The 13,959-nt window shown below is 39.6% G+C and overlaps 1 protein-coding gene across 13 annotated transcripts in view; it reads right to left on the bottom strand.

The window, feature by feature from the left end:
* Nucleotides 1-13,663, bottom strand: part of EPB41L2 (erythrocyte membrane protein band 4.1 like 2) — a 108,234-nt gene extending 94,571 nt beyond the window's left edge. For 11 of the 13 annotated variants that reach the window (XM_086745872.1, XM_086745867.1, XM_086745866.1 and 8 more), the window contains exons 1-2: nucleotides 13,579-13,663; nucleotides 9,621-9,702 (exon numbers count right to left, since the gene is read on the bottom strand). The gene's annotated coding sequence lies outside the window, so the exon portion shown is untranslated. Of the gene's footprint in view, nucleotides 1-9,620; nucleotides 9,703-12,628; nucleotides 12,687-13,578 lie in introns of those variants that run through there. The other 2 variants (XM_086745860.1, XM_086745861.1) reach the window with 2 other exon arrangements.
* Between the last annotated feature and the right edge of the window lie 296 nt (nucleotides 13,664-13,959).

A 13,959-nucleotide genomic window follows, 5' to 3' on the forward strand; every position in this document is an offset into this window, starting at 1 on the left:
GAGGCAACGGGGACAAATCAAAAGGCTCTGCCTGCTGCAGGTATTCTCTGATAATGCAGAGAGGTTTGATGCAGATGAATTTTATCTCCTGCACTGCTAGTTCGACAATTTTAGTCAAATATTCATTATGGTTTTGCAAGTATTCAAACTCTGTTAGTTCACACTGGTTATCAATGTACCTCAACTGTTGCAGCTGACAAGTCTGAGAAAACAAAGCTTTAGACAGTCATCTTGGAATTCTGGCACCACCAATTCCTCACACTATGAATAACTCATGGCATCACTTCTGTACCCCTGTCACAAGGGCACAGAATTTGTTTCAGTTTACTTTGTTGGGCATGGCGAACTCTCAGACTGGAAGCAGGGAGCACAACCACTGTATATGTAAACAGAAGCGTCACATCCTGAATCAAAAGGTCACATTTACTCACAGCGGGGTAGTCCATCTACTTCCAATCTGAGCACTAATGGACAGTTTCAAAGCTGCAGTGATAGTTTAGACACAGACATCTTCACATACAGACAATATGTAAAGCACTTTGGTCTCACCCAGGGGACTGACTATAACAACTTCCATATTTTTTTTCTTTTGAAGAACATACCAAGTTCAGTAAGCTGCGTTAGAGATATCTATCATAAAACACATCAGAGAAGTTCATTTGCAGCCTGTGTAGAGCTTAAGCTCCTTAATTAAGTTTCTTGACTTGAAGAAGAGAAAACAAAAGCATAAATCAAGTTACAACTCTCTTGACACTCTATGGGGAAAAGAAAAAAATTAAGAGTCTTTGGTATCTTATTACAAGAACTCAGCAGATCTGATTTAGAACTCATAATGGCATCTCAACCTTTTCTGAAAGGTCAGGAGATACCTCATATTTAATAACACTCTAGTCTCCTAATGCTTATGTAAGCTACAGAACAAAACAGACACAATACTCATAAGACCATCAAAAAAAATTAGAAAAAAATCCAGAAATCTCTTAATGCATCTGTCTTTGCATTTTGGGGTAAAATAATTGTAATTTTCACTACAACAAATTCTTCCCAAAAAGGTACTTTTTGTCTGCCTGTCAACTGCTATATTTCAACACCCTCTCTTGTGCAAACTGCTGGCAGCAATTTTAGAAAGTCACTATAGCTAGCCATTTTGATGCAATAACTTTTAATTGCGAAGTCACACAGTTTAAAAATATATTAGTGTAGACAATGACAGTCTATCATAAGTAGATTAGTTCTGCTAATTAATACTCCTGTATTTCTTACACATTCTTTAAATTTAAGTCAACAGCAAAAACAGTCAGTGAAGGTTTTAGACATATTTAATTTTATAGACAGAGTTAAATGTTTAAGTTAAAATTCCCTACATAAGAGGAAATAAAACCATCCACGGGAAACAAATCAGCATCCTCCTGATCATACATTGCTATGCTGACTGAAATATCTTGTGAGCACAAAACCACAATAATGCATAGTCATTGCTTTACATCACACTGCAAGTCTCTTTACTTCTCACTTTTTCTACTTTATGCTATTCAAGAACTAGCTGCTAGTCAGACCTTTGAATATCGCCATTTGCACTGTGATGCTAGACAAACAGCTATGAAGCCCACTAGCTGTAAGAAGAAAAAGACTAGCAGCATTTACCCATCAGGTGGAATAAGTAGAGCTTATCTTAATAGAGTACAAAAGGCTGCAGAACAAAAAACTCCAAGTGAATTTGGAACAACAAAAAAAAAAAAACAAACCAAAACAAAAACAACACCAACCAAACAAAACAGAGGGGAAAAAAAAACCCAGGGGAAAAAAAAAACCTATGCAACTTTAGATTCCTCCTTGTACCTATGCTCTCCACATGCATCAGAGACTTTTGCTATTATTTCTCCCTGTGCAAGAGAAAGCTAAGAATTTAAAGAGCTTGATCTTTCTGCTTGGTTCCTCAAAACTTCTACACTAAAATTTGCAAGTCTGATTTGAAGAAAAACAGCAAAACAACAAAGCATACAAATGATTCAAAAAAGTTACTACAACCAAATCAGAGGATCAAACTGGAAAACTGATTACAGTACACATGCCCTCTTGGCTGAAAAGCACTCGTTGATAAAACTTTTGCAGAATATTTTAGCCCTTCAGGGTATCAGCAAAGACAGTTTTGTCATGTGAATGACTGCATACTCTTGAAAAGTAAGCGTCGCTTGTGGCAGTGCTTTACAAGCATAGAGACAGGTCAGTAAATGGAAAGGTTTTTCATGCAAAGGAAGATATTCCTCAAAAGATAACAAGGCATCTCCCTCAGTCTAGCAGAGTGAAAGGAGCATCAACTGTTTTCAAAACAAAGTTAGAAATGCTGCATAAGAGCATATTCAGATTAGTTTGATGTTGCAAGAGAAGAGGCTTTATACTGTAATAATGTTTATGTAAGGCCTATATTGGATTATCTCATTTGCAGCCATAGTTATGTTGCCCATTTTTAAACAAAAAATACTGAAAAGGCTGCTTTAATTTCCACTAAACCCCTGAATGCTATTACCTTCATATAAAGCAACAAGCAGCCTTTCATACTTAAGTATGGTAGCATTTAAAAATCCCAGCGGTGGATCAGGTGACATTTTACTTCTCACAGCAGAGACAAAAAGTTTTGCATACCTTTGCAGTGTATCACCATCAGAGCACTCTCAACTCATTACAAATGTTTCTTTAGCAATGACTAGCAGAGCAAAAGCCCTCTTCAGTTCTTCAGTAGTACAGGACTTTGTAAACAACAGTAATGTTTGCTTTACAGTTAATTCAAAAGGGAGACCAAAAAAAAAAAGACAAGAGAACAGAAGAAAATGAAGTGGGGAGGAGAAGGTTACAAAGGGCTTGGAGCTGAAAGGATGAAGGGGAGAGAAAATACGAGGATCTATGCCTTTAGAGGATAAGCTGAAATGGAGGGGAGACAAAAGAAATTATACTCACAACAGTATATCTACTGCTATAAATGAAAACCCAATTTCAGTTGCTTACGGGAACCACAATACAGACTGCTGATACTCAGCCTCCAACTTTAAAAGCATCTCTAAGTACATTCTTGTTTTAAAGGTGCCGTGATAGGAGCAATAGTTCAGAAGTACTATCCTTGAATGATCCATGGACACAGAGTTGCCCACTGGTATCACTACTTCAATACTAAATTTGAGCTTATTAAAGAAAAAAAAAAATACAATCCAGTTTGTGGCCAAATTTGCTCTTCAAAAGTTTGTACACACAAGATACATATGATCAAAAGGTACAGCAGTCATACCATACTCTCTAAGCTCACCAAACCAAAGAAATAATGAATCATAGTCAGAAATGTCTCAAGTATCTCCAGCTCAAATTCACTCCTACACAGTTGTACATTTTCCCTCCATACCATCGTAGTCCACATACCATTTCAGACTAATAAGGCTCTGCAAAACTATGTTTAGAGAAAACAAATTTCTGTAATTTTGTTTTATGCTACTGAAAAGTAGAAATAACTAATTTTAAGCTTGCAAATATCCAATGCAAAAGCATGGTTTGTCTTACATTAAAGACAACTGCAAACAAGACAATAGCAAACAAACAGCTAGAAAAACATTACAGGTGGAATTCCCATTGTAGCAGAACTGTGCTGTTCTAATAAGAATATTTAACACTTATGAAGTTTTGGGTTAAAAGATGTCAAAGTTGCTATTTTATTATTTTTTTCTCTTTCATTTTATAAAAATTATGCACTGCAAAGCTTTCCAACTTTATTTCCATACAGGAATCAAACTAACATTTTTCTGTCATGTGAGAAAATTACTCAAGCCTCTACAACACCAATTTCCACACAATTAATCAAATACCAGTTACATTCCTGAACTATTGGAGAACAATACTATATCTGAATGCATCTAGGAAAAAAGACTTAACTGCACAAAATCATCAATTTTCACATTTGTGTAACAAAATTAGAAAATATATTGTGTTATGTCTTGTGCAATTAATTTAACTGCTTATTTACAGATCTTTCTACCTAGGATCATATATTGTTGTTAACCTTGGGAACAACACAACAGAAAAACCTATTTAGAACTTGAAAACTAACACTTCCAGAAAAGTCTCTCTAATGTAACTACTTACATGGAGTCTTAAAACATTTAACCGAAAAAGTCAAAGAAAAACTGACTTGTTTTTAATATAAGTAAAGCAAGAACATCCCCGTGAGCTTTTGAACAGGAAGCATCCACAGATTTTCACTGAGTATCCTTTGCAAGCAAGCAAAGATCATTCAGTAGTACGCGGAAGCAGCAGGTTGATTTTACCTTCAATAAGCTTGACATATAAACTGCAACATACTAGCTTCTTAGATTTAAAAACAAAAAAAAAAAAACCACAAAAAAAAAAAACACAAACCCAAAAACAAAACGTGTACTTCACCAGGCAAATTAATCTTCCTACATCATTCAACATTTTACAGATACAAGTCAAGCCAGAAAATTAGGGCTCATGACAGTAACTAACCAGTTCAGCCAATAAAAATTGTTTTCATCTGGACCCAAAGTTAACACTGCTACATATTGTGTATGGCTTGTTCTTTATCTAAGGCATATAACGTATTCTAAAACAGCACCAACAGCTGCGGAAATTTATAGTAAACCAACCATCTTCATAGTAGGTGTTGACTTGAAATGCAAATTAAGAGACTGAAAAAAAATACTAAAAAAAAAAAATCAAGAAAAACTAAAAAAAAAAAGGTCTGAAAAATGCTAGGAAGCTGCCTTTTTATAAAAGCAAAAAATGGTTGAGGTGGATCTGCTCCCAATATATAGAGAGCATATTTTGTGTTTTCCACATTGGCTTTTGAAAATATCCATTTGCAGGCAGTAAAAAAAAAAAACCAAAAAAAAAAAACATTTTTCATTGTTAGCCCAGTACTTCAAGTCTCATGATTCCCCAAGATAAAGAGACAAATCATTTAGACTTTCAAACAAGTTGGCATGTTTTCTGAAACAGAAGGAACAGAAGTCCATATTACATACAGAGACAAGAAGTAATGCAGCTTCTGTATTACCCCACCTGGAGAACTGTGTCCAGTTCTGGAGCCCCCAACACAAGAAGGACATGGACCAGTTGGAGAAGGTCCAGAGGAGGGCCACAAAGATGATCAGAGGGCTGGAGCACCTCTCTTATGAGGACAGGCTGAGAGAGAGTAGGGGCTGTTCAGCCTGGAGAAGAGGAGGCTCCGCGGAGACCTGATAGCAGTCTTCCAGTACCTCAAGGGGGCCTACAGGAAAGATGGGGAGAGGCTGTTCAGTAGGGCCTGTTGTGATAGGACAAGGGGTAATGGTTTTAAAATAGAGGGAGGTAGATTTAGATTGGCTATTAGGAAAAAATTTTTTACAATGAGAGTTGTAGAACACTGGACCAGGTTGCCCAGAGAGGTGGTGGATGCCCCATCCCTGGAAACATTCAAGGCCAGGCTGGATGAGGCTCTGAGCAACCTGATCTAGACAGGGATGTCCCTGCTCCTTGCAGGGGGGTTGGACTAGATGACCTTTGAAGGTCCCTTCCAACTCTAGCCATTCTATGATTCTAGCATCATCCTTTCATATCAAAGCAAAAACTGCACAAACTTTTCCTCCAGAAAGATGTCTCACACTTAATACCTGATCTCTAGTTAAGACTCCAAATATTCTGTCAGGATTATTGAGCTTTTAATGGTCTGAGGATGAAAGTAAATGTAGGGTTATGTATCTTTTACTAAGTTTGCTAGAACAAATGTGCGTGGGTATGTATGGGGGCAGTGGCAAAGAAGTTTGTCTTCAGTCCCTTCACATCTTCCAAAAGCAGGAATACCCAGTTAAATTTGTTATATATGCGTTCTTAAAACTTGATTATTGGAATATATCACACCGGCACTCTCCACAGGTCAGAATGCTGTTATTCACTGCTGTATTCTGTGGTAAGATCTAATCTTGTGTTTGGATGAGGTTTTTAACCATAGATCACTCTGGCAATGTAAGTCATTTTACAGAGCATTTTTATGGACAAGGCACCTTTTCTCCGAGCATTTTCTCACCTACAACACACAACTGAAGTATTCCCAAATTCACTTACATATAGTTTCATTTCTGCTACAGTACAAGAACAATGTGCTGGTAATAGTGTGAACTCCCCCCTCCCCCAGTATCTCAAGTATTTGATCTCTGCTGTAAGTCATTATTCTATTCTGCAGTTATCTCACGGAACTTAAATAGAATTCTTACTTTCTGAAACGGCACTGGGACTGAATTAAACTGTGACCAAAAAAAAAGGTTATGTTTTAATATGCTATGTGTTTCACCTTTTCTGCTGAATGGAATTAAGCAATAAAAGACTGAGAATATACATTTCGATCTTTAGAAATGTATCTTACCCTTCTGAATGAAAATAGTTCAATATATTCAGAAAAAGTTAAATGGTCTCATGTTGTAAGCAAAGATCATACTTAAAGGCAGGGAGGGGGGGAGGAAAAATAAGTAAATCTGTAAGTGCACAGATCTCATTAAACATTAACAGCTTTCTGTAAGACACATCCTCAAGCACATAAAGAGTACAGAAAGCATACTGTGAAAGTGAGCCCAAATATCCAACAGCTTAAGTCAATTAACATGATATAACTAGAGGTCCAAAACAGGTTTAATACTAAAATCACTTGCAATTGGGGCTTGTAAAGGAGTAGCAGTATTAATATCTGGCAATCCCAGGCTGGATCCGAGCAGCTGCCTTGGACCATTATGTAGCTAACATCTTGTCAAAGATTACTGCAATACAAAAGTGTTTACTACAGAGAGGACAAAGCAGCCTTAAGACCAAACACGGACTCAAGTATGAAGTTTATGCTACAACATTTTTTGAGTTTTGGTTGTGGGTTTTCCCCTCCCTACTCTTTTCCTTCAGACATTGTATTTGCTTCAAATTCATGGTCCAATAATGCAATATCCTAGCAGGAAAGGTACCCAAAAAGCCATACAAGAAAAAGAAACCAGTCCTCTAAGAGGAGCACAATGAGGCTTGCTGTTTTGCCACATTTCTTTAATTGACTGGTGATGGAACAACAGCAGTTACAGTACAGCATTTAAGTATAACTTCTAAAAGAGTAAGCCAAATGGGATAAAACAGCTTCTTTCAACTAAGGAAATAGCAATAGTTTGTTCACAAGTAGCATCTACAAAGTACAAGACACTGTGTTGGGAAATTGAACAAAAACTTTCAGATCCAAATTGGAAATGTTTAAATTCAAAGGAGTTTGCAGGACATACTCAGTATATTCTAAAATATTTTATTAATGAATCCTTGTTTTTGTGAGTAACTGGATGCAATAAAAATGTTTCAACAAATGAGAAACTCAAGAGCATGTTTTTATCATCAAATTTTAATTTTGATTTGATTTTCAGAAGTCGAATACATGCTGAGTCAATCAGAATTTAAAGGTCTGCCTATTACCAACTCAAAAGCTTGCAATAAGAATATATATTTTAAATCCCATATACAGGATTACTGAGTACTTCAAATTAGAAAAAGCTGTTCTAATTTTCCATTGTGGTAAGAGATCACATCATACATTTTAAATATGTAGTAAAGAATGTTATTAAAAATACAAGAACTATGTTCTTAAAATGTTGTAGTCAAATTCTTATCCAGACCACTAAAAAGAATACCACAGTTATAGTCAATACTTCTCAAGCCACAGTAATGGGATAGTAGTAATTTACAGTAAAATCTGGTGTTACATTTAGCTGTACAACACTACTAATTACAGGGTCATTCAACAACAATATTTGGTTAAACTCTGCTTTGTCATCAGTGCAAGCAATTTAAGATGAAACTGACCTTTCAGAGAATCCACATTTCTTTTTTAGAGTCTATTTTTATTTTCTGGTAACTGAACATCTTTTCCTGCAGAGCAGTTCTCCAGAACTACTGCTTAGCAAACAGAAAACCGCATAGACAATGTTAGAAGCAAAAGGGAAGAGTCAAACGCAGAGCATCAAGGCAATCTATAGTTCCCTTTAAACTGTCCTTAGTTAACCCTATTTTACTATTCAATGCCAGCATCTTCTAAAAATGGCCTTACAGAGCACACACAGTGCATCACTTAGTAACAGCAAAGTAAGATAAAAGACAGGCTCTATCACCCTCTTCAGAAAGAATCCAGGGAGAAGAAACCAAGACACAGACAAATACGAGCACCATGCTAGACATAATATCAAGTAAAACACTCAGTTAACACCCTAGACACTGACAAAGAAGTCTCCAGTTTTAAAGAGAGGGTCCTCTTGCAATGCTCCTTCACAAGGTATCTGAAGAGCCAAGCTACTCTTAATAAAAGCACTACATAGATGAACAGCAGTAGTACCTTATCTCCATCAGATAAAAACCCAAACAAACAAAAACAAACCACCAAAAACACCACTCCAACAAAACACTACTACCTGCTTCTGAGAATACTCAGAGCCAGCCAGACTTTATACAAGAGGCTGATTTAACAGAAGTGAGGCCTTCAAAGCATCTAAGTGAGGCCTTCAAAGCATCTAAGTGAGGCCTTCAAAGCATCTCATACTTGAGTCCAGTCATGAAACATCATGCCATCATCAAAGGAAGATGCAGTGTGTAGAGCAAACGGTAGGCATCTGAAATTCTCCTTTATGAGTCCTCTACTCTTGTAAGAATGAGCAAAGATCCAAACTCAGCTTTCTTCCAGAACTAGGAAAAAACCCAGGGTACACGAGTGTAGAAGGCAAAAAGGTGAAGAGAATTGAGAAAGGAAAGAGGATGAGTTTTGTTTTGTTGTGGTTCAAAGTTTCACCTATCAAGTCCATGGATTTCTTCTGATTGTTTCTATTTTCAAGGTAGTATGTCAGATGTAAGAAACAACATAAAGAACATAAAATTAAGAAACTAAGCCACAAGCTGTAAAACTGAAATTACAGAGTGCTATTCAACATTATAGTCAACAATGCCTATATAGCTTGCTGGGCAGGTAGCAGCAGTTGCAGAGTTGCTGTAACGCAGTGTTCGCCCAGTGCCACTAAAACATCAGACACTACTGCCATGGAAACAAACTTTTTCTTCCCCAAGTCTGTTAAAATAAAGAGGCATGTATTCTTGCTGAGATATCCCACTTGCATTACATGCAAGTCTAACCTCATACCATAAACAAAACATACTTTTATCATTTCACTAGCCAAACAGAGTGGCTATTTTTTTACTACCCAACAGAAAATAAGCAATATTCTGTTGATATGGCCTTCACTTAGTCTGTAAAACTTTACAAAGTACTCAAAGACAAAGTGAAGTCTATGGAGGAAACAAGTCACTAGTAAAATTACCTTCACAGAAGATTTTATATCATAAACTTTTTAATTAAGAATGTAAGAATATGCTACACATCAAAGTATTTACTGTATCAGTACTGTATGTTCTTTCTTGTATAAAACTACAAATATTACAAAAACAAAAACTTAAACCATATACATTTATCACATCAACAGCAAAAATATTTGAGAAACGGAACACAGAACTCTGCCTATTTAGTACATTCCTATCGTGAATTTTCTGATATTAAAAAAAAAACAAACAAAAACACAAGTTACCTTTAACTCCAATACAAGTCTTGAAGATTAGTAAAATGCAATCACCTATGACAACAGGATAACAGCACAGTATCTTCTTTACCTACAAGAGAGTTAAATTTAGAGTCAAATGACACCAAAAATTATCTCACCAAGTGAATAAAAAAAACCAGATAAGCAAAGTTGACCTGTGTTTAAATAAGAAATATCTTTTTTAGGATGTGAACATTCCTTCCAAATAGGAAAAGAAAAATACACAATCATTTAACTTGCACTTTGATTTAATCTCTTTTAAAAAAAATAGAAATGTGGAGGTTTATTACAAAGTCTAATGCTTTTAAAGTCAACAGGAGTCTTTTCTTTCAAGTTAGAAGGCCAGAAAGATGATGCAGTTTGACTTCTCATATAACCCAGGCTATAACACAATCACACACTCCCACATCCCCTTTTCTTGCTCCCATCCCCTTTCTTGTGTCCAGCCACTGTGCGAGTATACAACCGACAGTTTTCCAGCACTGCTTTTCTTGGGTTAATTTTGCCTGCAACAAGAAAGAAAGCCCACCTTCCCTGTTCTCGCTCCCTCTCAACTTAAGATCAGATCCCAAATGAAACTGCCGTTTGAATTAGTACGTCTTTCTCAGGAAAGCATTCAATCTTGCTTTAAAAATATCTAATGGCAAATACACGATAACCTTTGGTAAAATCATTTTTACCCTACTGGAATTTACACATGGCAAACTAAAATGTAGAAAACTTGTACTCTTTCATACTACAGACATAACTATTAAAAATGTAAACCCTTTAAATCCTTTTCCTACCACCAAATCCTTCCAAAGCCACTATTACCTGCTCTCATCCACATTACAGGTACATTGATCACCATTTAATTTTGTTCCCTCCCTTTTGAATCCTTAAATAGATCAATCTTTTGTACCGAAATATGCTTCCCAGTTCTTGTAACTTTTTAAATCATTTCAGGTTATTATTATCAACTTTCTAAAGTTTAATGCCAAAAGTGAATGCAGAATTCAAAAAGGAATCCCATAAGCACCAACTACAGAAAGATTTTATTACCTTGTCACACATTTTACATTGTTTATATATCTAGTTTGATTTTTTTAATAGCAACTTAAAGAGAACTTATGTTTAAATTATCACTCGTCACAACTCACAGTACCTCCTTTAAATGTCTGTACTTCCCAGAATACTTTCCCATTCTCCACCTGTGACCCATGTTCTTCATCCTTAAATGGATGACTCGGGAGGTGGCCACATGCAAAATGCGTATTTTGCCTATATACACACTTATTAAACTATTCAGATCATGCTGGATACAGTAATACAATTATTCTTCAGGTTATCCTCTCTCAACAGGAGCTATTCAGTCCACAGTCTTGTCACTGAAATCCCATTAACAGACATCAACAACTCAGACTGGCTTCAGAGAGATGCCTTTGCTCCCACTTTTCAAGTTATATCAAAGAGAGGTAATAAAACTAGAAATTTCTTATGAATTGACTGCAATTGCTGCAATTAGAAGTGGAACAAAAGTTTCATTCCAAAGGAATGAAGCCTGGAAGTCTATTCCACGTGGCCCTGGCTGTTAAGAAGTTTGAACTCTCCCTCTTCTCCATTTTCAACATGTGTGCGCACAGAATATGTATATTTTTCAAAGTCTTCTCTAGATCATTCTAAATGACACTGTTACAATGCAAGCTCATCTGCCATGGGTACAATCTGTTGATATAAACTTTAAGATCCATAACCTCTGAAAACATGGAAGATCATATTCTAAGCTGAAAGATAATCAAACTCAGCAGAACACTGCAATTTAAGCAAGACAGAGCAGCTCAGCCTCCCACCATGGAGGTTAATACCAGATAGAAAACAGCATGGCAAGCAGAAATGGAAACTTGTTGGAAGGGAGAGGAGCAGCAGCTGAAGCAGAACGCTTCGTCTGAATACCCTTTCAGGGCCATTCCTGTGTAACTCAGGATGCCATGAAACAGATTTTGAACTGGGTCTGTTCTATAACCACTTGGCTCTGTAGCTTTGAGACTGAATTTATCTGCTGTTTGAAACTTTAAAATATCACACCAAAGGATGCTGGTTTATTTTATTGATAGTTCCTATTGAAGAAGCACTTCAAACTCTCCAGGTCTGGAAACATTCAAGTTTATGAGAATTTGCTGAAGGCTAAGTTTTACAGAACTATGTGCTTGTCGCATTTCTCTAACACTCTGGAAGCACCCATGCTAGCAGACAGGAAAATGAGGCAGTAAAGCTAAGAAAAGCACTATATGTCAATGAAAAAGCTATAAATTATGTGTTTTTAATTAAAAATGGGTCTTAGACAGCTTTACAAGAAGGAAAAAACATCCTAATTGAACTGTTTGCTACTTGTTACTGGTATCAAAGCACCTGAAGTTTACACTCTAGTTGGCTATTACTTGTTCCCTGGCAGTGATTTATTTCAGAAGCAGTTTCTGGAAATCTTAACCACTACGATGACAAACCCTCAGACCAACTCCCTTTATGTCAATCAGCAGTCACTCATACAGCAACCTCCTTTAAATCCATTCTAGTCATACACATGCATGCAGCAACCTCCTTTAAATCCATTCTAGTCATACACATGCATGCACAATACTATTAACATCAAAAGGGATTAACTTCAACTCAGTGGGATCTTCACCTGTGGCAAAATGCTGCACTAAAAGTGTTACCACAGTGTTAATAGCTGTTTTGAGACCATTCAGACTTCACAGTACTGTAGTCAAAGCCTTACAAAGGAACAATAATAGGAAAAGAACTTTGGACTTTAATTTATAAATAACATCTTATTTTTTAAAGAAGACGTCAGTGTGTAATGTTCACACAGAGGCCAGGTCATCATATCTTGAAATGTAGTCTATTTTTTAAAAATAGCAGATAAAAAGCATACAATAGAATTCTACACTGATTTTTATTCGAATCCTGAAGAGAAAGGAAATTCGGGATGCACACTCTCCCTCAATTTCATTCCCTACCTAATGATTGATCAACAGCTTCAGTGCAGCATCTTATTTAGCTTATTTTGCTGCAGTCGCTCACTGACAGCTGAAAGAAAGAAACAGCCCAAGATGCAAACAGATGAAGTTATCAGAATAAGGACTGGTGCCCTAGAGGGAAAAAGATTTGAAAATCTCCTCTGCCCGCGCACTATTCATACGACGGGTGCGGGACAGTCACCCACAGAAACCGGGAGAGATTTTTGGGGAAAAATTACCCCTCTCGCTCGCCTCGCAGCCTCAGACCAGGAAGCAGGAGACCCAGAAACGCAGGGGACGCGGGGCCAGCCCCCGCCGGGGGAGCACGGCCCGGGTCGCCCGCGGCTCCGGACGAGTCGGCCCCCCTTCCCCCTCCGTGGGGCGGCGGCTGCGGGCAAAGCCCCGCCACCGAGATTTGAAACTGAGGGGCGAGGAGCCGCTCCGCACGGCCCCCCTCCCTGGGAGCAGCGCCCGGACCGCCGCGGCCAGGAGGGAGGAGCCAGCCCCCTCACAGACCCCTGCCCGCCCGAGCAGAAGGGAAGAGGCTCCCCCCCGCCGCGGCCACCACTCCGGACACGCTTCCTCGGGGCCGCTGCCGCCCCCTGCCGTCCCCGCTCCTCCCACGGCCGGCCCCGGCGCTGACAGCCCCCGACCTCCCGCCCAGCAGCCGCTCGGGGTCGGGAGGGAAGCGGCAGCTCTGCCCATAAGACAAACGCCCGGCTCGGCCCGGCCCCACCCGCGGCCTCCACATCCCGCGGCGGACGGGGCCAAGCGGAGCTGGGGAAGACGCCGACGGGTTCGGGGTAAAGCGGCCCTTCGGCGCACCGTCACCGTTCCCCCGTCCCTCCCCGCCCCGCCCCGCAGTTGCCCGGCACCCTCCCCGCTCCCCACCGCCGGCCGGAGGCCTCGCGGCGGGCCACACTCCCCCAAAGACCCGCTCCCAGCGGTACCTGCCGCCCAAACGACCGCCGCCGCGACTCACGCTCACACACCAAATTGAAGTTCCCCAGCCGCGGCCGTCAGCCCAGCCCGGGAGAAACCCCCGCCGGCCACGCCCCCCGACCAATCCGCGCCCCGCTCCCCCCCGCGCCCCACCCCGGTCTCCTCCTCAGCCGGCCCGCCGGCTGCCCGCCCCACTTCCATTGGCCGGGGCAGCCGTCAATCGTCAAAGCGGGCAGCTTCGCCCCCGCCTCGGGCCACCTCCAACGGCCGCTGCCCATCAGAGGTGCGGGGTTGCGGCCGTGCGGGTTGGTACGTGCGGCTGTCCCCGCAGCGGCTCTGGCGGCGGTGTCTGCTGGCAGGCTCGTGATCCGTTGGCGTTACGGTGGAAT

Source organism: Chlamydotis macqueenii, chromosome 3, assembly GCF_036417535.1.
Source record: "Chlamydotis macqueenii isolate bChlMac1 chromosome 3, bChlMac1.mat, whole genome shotgun sequence".
Lineage (NCBI taxonomy): Eukaryota > Metazoa > Chordata > Aves > Otidiformes > Otididae > Chlamydotis > Chlamydotis macqueenii.